Raw genomic sequence first — 9426 nt, forward strand, 5'->3', positions numbered from 1 at the left:
CTTTCTTCTGTGGACTCAATTCATATATGCATTAGGCAACCTTATTCTCTAACCTGAATCTTCTTTCTAGTCTTTATTATTCTACTAAAGATTGGCTTTTTTCAATTTTCTTAACAACTGTAGAAATATCGTGAGGATAAATGGATTCTATCTAGTATAAAACATATCTTACGACTCATCCTTTTTTAAATTATTATTATCCTATTTTCATTTGTTTGTGAATCTCTAATAACCAGTGAGTTATTTTTCTCAGTTTTGGTGTATAATTTGGATGAGATCAGCAATTTTCCACTGGTGTACTGCAAGAATTTTTAAAACATGCAATGCCTGAGTTTTTAGTCAGGAGTCCTGACCTCTTTTCCTTTAGATTGTCAAATAAAAGAAAAATGACAACAGCCAACACAACAATAGCTGTCCTGTGTAAAGGAATAAATATTATACCTATTATTTTTTTTGGTCAGATTAGCGAAAAAAAAATTTTGGTGCACCACAGAATTTTAGTAATTAGTTTATATGTGGCATGAGGTTAAGAGGTTGAAAATCACCATATTAGATAAAGGAGCAAAGGTAAGGAAATTACAGCTGCACCATCTTTTGTATTGTCTCATTTTAAATAATCAAAACAATTTAGCTATCATGTAAAGAATTCTGTTGTCAAAAACACAAAAATCAATTCATGAGGAATAATGTGTATTCTGTAAAGCAACACACTACTAAGACTTGCTTTCATCTCTCTCTAAAGGCCACGGTGTCACAGAAAAGCACTTTCACATAATTTATTCTTGGTGTGACATATGTATTCTCTAAGAAGTTTAGGCAGAGATGTTGCACAATTTTTTAAAGCGGTGCCTTTAAAAGGGAATTTCCATAATACTTATGTAATAGTTACATGAAAATAACTACATTGCTAGACAGGAAGGCCCTTCCAGGGGTGGGAGGAGCAGTAGATTTCCGCTTGAAAATTACTATCGAGAAGTTGATGAGGTAAGAAATAAGATGAATAATTCTAGTTCATTAAGAGAGAGGCTTTCCCCTTCTTTTACAGCATGCATGCCACTTTCTTTCAGAAAGATGAATCACAGTGTACATCCCACCCTTTCCTTCTGTGATGCACAATGACTTAATATGGATCAAAATCCTGGCCAAGGGAAAGGTAAATGCAATCCATGAAACATTCACTGAATAGTCAAAATTAAGAATATTTGCTCTATTTTTTCTTTCATTAGATGTTGTCTGTTTTGGAGAATTCCTACAGTTGTGCACTTTCTGTTAATTACTCAGGATCATATTATAATGGTTACAGTGAAATTGACTTTAGCCAAGTCCATTGAACTTGAAGCAACTTACTCACCACTACTCCTAGTATATTTGATTACTCCCAAAAGGCCTAGTTGACAAAAGCTGGTAGTCTAAACTAGGCAGGTATATTCAGGGAAGAAATAAAATTTAAAAATTTGCTGAGCTGAAATTAGATAAAGAGTTTATGTCAAGGCGAGTGGGGAAATCATGTAGTCATGATTGTTTTTTCTTAATCAATAAAGAAAAAGAAGAAATAATGGATCAGAAAAGGATGTCTTTTTGTAACCAAGCAAACCAGGGCTTATCCACATGGTGCCTTAACACATGACCTGACAATTAGTGTTGCGGGAAATAGGTTTTTATTTATAAGGTTCCTATCCTGGAGGGGCTGAGAACACCCGTGCTCAGAGCCCTGTTCTCCCACAAGACCCAACACTCCCCTGGTTCCCCAAAAGGCAATAAGTGAAAATCATACCTGGAAGTTCCCCATCTCCCTATCTGTTCTCAAACTGGCTGTGCAAACAGGTCTCCATCCCCCCTGGAATGTGCTCCTGTGGGTTCCAGAGTCGCCATCCTCTCGCAGCTGCTCTCTCCTTCAGGATCTGGGGTATGTTGTTCTCAGTCCCCATGTAGTGGTTGAAGGAAACCATGTGTTATGTTTCACGGGATCATGGTGGAGTCCAGGGAGGCACACATCCAAAGAGAGGAGCTTCTCTGTATGTCCTTCAGAGAAACAGAAATCTGCATTCCCAGTCATGGTTCAGCTCCAAGCATCTCCCACAAATCTGTTTGGTTAGGCAGGTCCCTGCACAGCTCCATCAGCTCTCTCCTTACACCCCTCCCTCCCATATGGCTTCTTCCTCTCAGACTGAATGGCTTCTTCTTCCTCTCTTAGCTCACCCTTATGTTAAATGTTTGGCCAGGAACTTCTTATCTGACTTCATATCCGGCCCCTCCTGAGATTTGCCACTTTTGCCAGTTCCCTCGTATCTTTTACCTTCTTTTGGCTGCCATCTTTAGTCAGGGCAAGAGTTTCCCATAATGCACAGATATCTGGGGTGGGCATCCACCTCCCGACTATGTCACAAGTCACTCTATGTTCTTAAAGTCATGTATACCTTCTGCCCTGGGCAGCAGCCCTCTCCATTCAGGAAAGGCACAGCTATTAACTGACCATTTTTGTGCAAAGTATCTTAAAAGTATCATCTATTTCCCTCTTCCCCCAACCAAAGGTTTGAGGATTTTCTCCTATATTCAGGGGACCCCTGTTCTGTACCCCATTATATTTTGACTACAATCATTTTTGATAAAAAAACATTATTCTTTATATGAATATTCAAGTCAAGAGGGTCATGCTATAAAATAATTGAAAAATTGGTAAGATTGTATAGTCAACATTATTAGGATGTCTGTCCAATCCATGTACCAGCAACCCCCATTTTCTGAAAAATGCCCTTCCCATAACCAGACCTGATTACAGAACAAGAACTTAGTCCTAGTCTGGCTGCTGCAGGTCAGGGCAGGCAGGTAAGAAGAGCTCATCCAATGACTCTTTTCTAAGCCAGGGTAGAGCTGGGATTCAGAAGCTTCGGTACCTCTCTCCTGGCTGCTATCACTGGGAGTAACAGACAGCAGAAAAAGTTGTCTGTAGAGACAGAGAGTAGAATGAAAGAGAGGTAGAAAGGTGTAGAAATGAGAGACCGTAAAATCATTTGAACAGTAGGGTAGGTGTACTTTAATGAAGATGGACAAGATGAGGAGAGAAATAGTGAAAATTAAAAGTCCTTCTTTGTGCCTCTGACCATCACTGTCACTGCACAGGTGAAGGGAGATGTAGGCCAGGTGTCCAGGACTAAGGCAGATGTCAGGACTGAAGAGAGAAATTTTAGACTCATCAGAGTAGAGATGGTTTTTAAATTTGTAAAGCCAAATGAGGTCAGAAAGAGATAGAGAATAGACAGAGAAGACAAACTAAAGTCAAACCCAAGGTCCTCCAGTATTTAGCAGTTAAGTAGAGAAGGAAAAACTAGCAAAACCAAACCGGAGAAACAGCAAATGAGGCAGAGAGAAAATAAGATAACTGTGGTGCCACAGAAGCTGTGAAAACAGTGCTTCCAGAACAGTGATCAAGCCACCTCTCTTAAAAAGAAAAAGAAAAAACTTCTTTGAATTACACGTATTCAGTTTTAGGGCTCACCAAATGAATAATAATTATATTGGCTAAATTAAAGCCATATATCTAAAATTAAAAATATATAACATATGTATACAGAAACCAAAAATTTTCTAAATGCCTCAGACAGACCCACTTTGGCTTTGTTAAGAAAAAGAGGCAGGAGTAGGCTGTTCTACAGGATTTATTGCAAGGACTGATATTGGTGGTAGGACTAGTCTAAGCATGACACTTTTTTGTAAGTGTGAGACTAGAAAAATGTCAACGAGTTTTTTGAAATGCACTTTGCAGAAGGGTTAGGATACAGTTTGGTGGACAACAGCAAACACCTATCCCAGAGAAGGGTGTCTGATAATGAAAAGGATGACTTCAATAACATCTACTTGGCTAGGCTCAAAATGATATCTCGGATTATTTCATGAAGTCTATAAAGCAGTAGAACAAGCAATGGTGATTCTGTCAGGAGTTGGGAGAGAGGCCACTGGGGGAAGGTGCTTAACCATGTAGTAATATCTTCAACATCATCCCCTCCTCTACTAAGCATCCAATCTAAATAAAAACAACATGGCTCTTATGCCATGATGTCTAAGCCGGTCCTCTGGTCCCCCACTTTGACCAGATTCACACACTCCTTTTAATGTAAAGGCTGATGTAATTAATGGGCTGAATGTCCTGCTGGTTAAATCTTGAGCTCTGCATTCTACCAGCCTTGTTAGAATCCCAGTTCTTCCCATTATTAACTGAGTGACCAGGTCAAGAGACACCTCTTAGCCTCTCCTTCCTCATTAGTGCAAAGAGGATTACAGAGCTCACCTCACAAAGTCATGCAGAGAATGAAATGAGAAAATGAACAGAGAGAGCATTGTGAAAGCGAAAATCACAGACCGAAAATGGTGTCATGTGGGCTAGAGGCCCAGGATATCAAACCTAGATTAAATACCTGACTTAATTGCAGTTTCAACCTCTCCCAGAAATGTAATCTTAATCAACTAGTCTAGAATTTTCTGGTCAAGCACCAGTAATCTGTCGCCTGGGCCTTCTCCATCCCCTATAGAAAGAAGAGACAAACCGCATGATGAAAACCCTTGCCATTTCTTTCCTCCTAAAGATGTCCTGGTCTAAAAATAATCCTTTGTTTTCTTTTGTTAATAGCTCCATTGCCCCACCCTTCTTCCTATGAAAACCTTCTGCCTGTACAACCCTTCAGAGCATCCTTCTAATTGCTAAATGGGATGCTGCCTTATTCCTGAATCACTTAATAAAGCCAATTAGATCTTCAAGTTCCTTAGTTGAATTTTGTTTTTCACAGCATTTACCACAGTGCCTGAAATCACCATTCAGTAAAAGGTAGTTTTGCATTACCTGATTTATTCAGTTCAGAATGTAATGCTACACAAGATGCAAAACGCTGTACCAGGGTTTGAGGTGGATAGGAAGACGATTAAACTCTCATGAATGTGATTGCTGCTGCTATGGTGGGAAACAGGAGGTTTATTTGCCAGTTGCAGCTCAGGCTCCAAGGCCAGCCCTCCTCTGGCTATACTACTTCTTTCCTGGAGCTGCCTGTGTAGACCAATGGGTCATTTACTACCCCAACATATAGATGGGTATGTACTATGAATGAATATGTTCTTAAAAATAAAAATATGGATTTTTCTAAATCAAAACACATTAATCCATTTCTTTCTGACTGTCAGTGTACTTTTGGGGTGCATAATAAATGGATTTCTGGGACTGGTCTAAGTGGTGGAGTTGATCTTTGTTCAAAGCCCCCACCAGCCTGTGAGCCCCTGAGCTAGTAATGGTAAGCATCTGAATTAACATAGGAGACTCACTCTGGCCTAACACTCTCTATCACAATAGGCAAGACACTGTGAGGCAGTTTAGAAATCCCAGGGCCGTATGTAGTCAAAGTACGACCTCCTGGAAGGACAAAGTGTTCTGTTTTTGTAGCACAAGGGTGTGGCTTTTGCTGCCAGTAAAATAATCTGAACACAAAGGCTTGGAGATCCTGCCCAGCACGGCAGTGAACTGACTCAGCGGAAAGTGGTGGGAAAGGAAGCTTGTTCTTAGATTTCAGAACATTCTAAAGCGACACCCTCCTCACTCAGTTCTATCACAGTTCAGCAGGAAGGGGGTTCATCAGCTCTGTGCACACACACGCACACACGCATGCACTCGTGCACTGGGCTGAGGAGATGATGAGTTGCGCCCTTGGAAAGCTCTGGTAGAGCCCACTGCAAGCTCTTTGCCACCTTTCTCCAGTCTCCTGCTTTTTTGTTGCTTCATTCAAGCAAAAGCTAGTTGCTCTCAGGGACTGAGGAAGGGAGGCCCTTTGTGCTGAATCACTGTATCAGGGGCAATGAAAGAGACCTCTGTCAAACATCCCCAGTTAATATTGGGGAGACTTCTGGATACTGTGATAGATAGATGCTTTGATTGTCAAAGTGCAAAAGAGATCTGTGTTTTGAAAGCAAAATACTGATAGCCCCACACTTGTTGTGTACAAAGTAACTGGTGAATTAAAATCAATCAAATATTTTACTCATGTACTCTTTTAGGTTCTACACATATACTATTAACCACCACCAGTTTAGGTCTCATATGAATAAACAGCACACATTTTAGAAACCATTAGGGAACTTTAATCTTCTCATTCCCATATCTGAAATTTAAGAAAAAAAGAGGTCTGAATTATAAAATCAGTCCATAGTGGCTATCACCCTATAATTGCTCAACTCTAATTTGAATCTGATCATTTTAACTAAATACCACTTAGTCAATATAACCTAAAGATGTAGAAACTTTGTGAAGAAGTCCATATAAAACTTTCTATTCTATTAATAAGAATAATGTTCTGTGGAACTTACATCCAAGGAAACATGCTCAGGAAAAAAAAAGTAACTTATTATAATGAACAAGAAACACTGTTGATTTACAAGGGAGGGACCTCCCCCTCCAAAAAAAAAAAAAGCCCAGGATTATCTTTTGGAGGGCAGGCCCATTGTAGTACAAGCTTCTCTTACTAGATGAGTATTCTAGGAACTCATCTGTATCAGCATACCAGTTGGTGTTGTTGTGAGAGGCTGCATTCTGCTTTAGTGAATTTTTTATCAGTTTTGAAGACTCTTTCAGTGCATTTGCCCATTTCATGATGGGTGATTTATGAAAACACCTGTCCATACCACATGGAATGTTCAGCAGTTTTTGAGCAAAAACAGCATGATCCCTGTGCCCCACGCTGCCTATTCACCTGATCTTGGCCCAAATGAATATTTTTTTGTTCCCCTAGAGGAAAAAAGTCCTCAATGGGAAACATTTTGCCAATGAGGAAGAGGAGAAACAAAAACAGCAGAAGCACTAAAAAGCGTAGAAATTGATGAGTTCAAAAACTATTTTGAGCAGTGGAAAAAATGTCTTGATAGGTGTATTGCATCAAGTGGTGAGTACTTTGAAGGTGACTGAAGTTTAAACACATAAAAAATACACATTTTTTATAAATAAATTCCAGTTTTGGGGGTCCCTCCTTATACCTTTCCTTAAACTATCAGAAACTGACTAAGAACAAATTAATGTTTTAACAAATTCATGAATTAGGTATAATGCTACATTTACCAAAACCGAAATTCAAAAATACAAACAGACCATTAAGAGAAGCTATATTGTGAGGATGTTACAAAATAAATAAATAAATAAATAAATAAATAAATAAAGTTAACCCCAAGATAACCTGATGTGTTGAAATATCCTATGGGTTAAACTTTTAAACATTCATGGATGTTTTCATTAAATTTTTAAAAAATAGTTAAAATACATATAATTGGTACAATACAGGATTTTCCTTCCCTTCACCTAGATCGATAAATGTAGCAAATTGATAGGGTTTGGGTGGGGATTTTAGACTGATCTTTTTAAAGATTTTTTTCTATAACCGATTACACGACTCTTTTTATTCTAGAACTTCTGAAGATCACAGTGGGAAGACTAAAAGATAAACTACTCTGTTTATAATTATGTGACAATAGAAATCCATGAAAGGTGTGGTTTCTTACAAAATACAAGGCAAGGAGAGAATTTTTTCTATTCAAAATGCTCTACCGTTAACCCTTGTGCATTGTTGGTGGAATTGCAAATCAGTGCAGCCACTAAAGAAAACAGCATAGAGGTTCCTCAAAAATTAACAATAGAAATACCATATGACCTAGTAATCCCACTTCTGGACACTTATCCAAAGAAATCCAAAACACTAGTTCAAAAGATATGCACATCTCTGTGTTCACTGCAACATTCTTTATGATAGCCAAGACTTGGAAGCAATCTAAGTGCCCATCAATAGACAAATGCATAAAGAAGAGGTGGTACATGTACACAATAGAATATTACTCAGCCATAAAAAGAATGAAGTCTTACCATTTGCAACAGCATGGGTAGAGTAGACCTCGAGGGTACTATGCTAAATGAAATAAGTCTGATAGAAAGGCAAATACCATAAGATTTCACTTTTAAGTAGAATCTAAAAACCAAAATAAATGAATAAGACAGAAACAAACTTACAGATACAGAGAACAAACTCATGTTTGCCAGATGGGAGGGTGGTTGAGGGCTGGGTGAAAAAGCTGAAGGGAATTAAGAAGTACAAATTGGTAGTATCTAAATAGTCATAGGTACATAGGTATATAGTACAGCAAAAGGAAAACAGTCAATAGTATTATAGTAAGTATATGAGTATATGGTGTCATGTAGGTACAGGAAATATCAGGGGGATCATCTCCTAAGTTACATAAATATCTATTCATTAATATTGAATGTCCACTCTAATAGAAATTTTTTAAAAAATTAATGTACTACACTTGAGAATGACATTTGTCTTTGACAGACATGTTTTCACCCCTGGAGAGAGTATCTGAAACACTTGGTGTACAGTAGGCAGTGTCCTAGATCCTGGGACTCCATTGAGGAACACGTCAGACATGGCCCCAGCTCTCATGGGCCCTACATTACTGTGGAGGCAGACGGGCATGCAACACACAGACAACTACACCAATAAGGGTGGTGAGTGCAAAGAGAAAATTACAACAGAGTGTTGTACTTGGAAATAACTAGAGGTAGTGTTGCCAGGCTTAGCAAATAAAAATACAGGAAGCTGAGTTCAGCTTGAATTTTAGACAAACAGGAAGTAATTTTTTAGCATAAATATGTTCCGTGCAATATTTGGGACATACTTCCATTACGAATTTTTTCATTGCTTATGTAAAATTTCATTTGCACTCAGCCTCCTGTATTTTATCTGGAATCCCTACCCAAGAGACTTCGTAAATTGAGAGGGTGGGGAAGGCCTCTGCGAGAATGTGATACTGACAGCATGCCAAAAATAGGCTATAGCAAAAGCCCTAGAGCAGAAGCAGCATGCATGCAAATTATAGAGCTGAGAAATTGTGGCCATCAGAACTGACCAAGGGAACCCTTTCTCACCTTGCAGGAGAGACCTAGTTCTATGTGGGGGATCATACTAAGGAAGGACGTGGAGACAGTTTGGGGAGAGAGGTAAGATTCTGTAGTGAATGCAACTGTGGAGTGGGCAGGGTTTGGAGTCTCTGTGTAATGCGTGAGAGGCCCTCACAGGAAAGGTGAGAAGGAGGAGGAGGAGGCACTTGGAGAGAAATGTGTGAACCTGAGGTCAGAAGAACCAAGTTGGGCAAGAATGATTCAGATACTTGATGCATAACAAATATAATCTATAAAGGAGAAACTAAAATCTAATTGTTTATAATAACAAAAATAATTTAAAACAATCTCGGTGACTAGTAATTGCGGGATTACTGTTTTATGGACAATTATGCAGCTATTAAAACCGGGGCAGATAGACGAGCACATACACTGACAGAGATCCGTGGGGACCAGCCTCTTGCTTTGTCTCAGATTGGGGATAAAGCCAATGCTCAGAATTTTCAGTG

The sequence above is a fragment of the Phyllostomus discolor genome, chromosome 10 (genome assembly GCF_004126475.2).
Source record: "Phyllostomus discolor isolate MPI-MPIP mPhyDis1 chromosome 10, mPhyDis1.pri.v3, whole genome shotgun sequence".
Taxonomy (NCBI): domain Eukaryota; kingdom Metazoa; phylum Chordata; class Mammalia; order Chiroptera; family Phyllostomidae; genus Phyllostomus; species Phyllostomus discolor.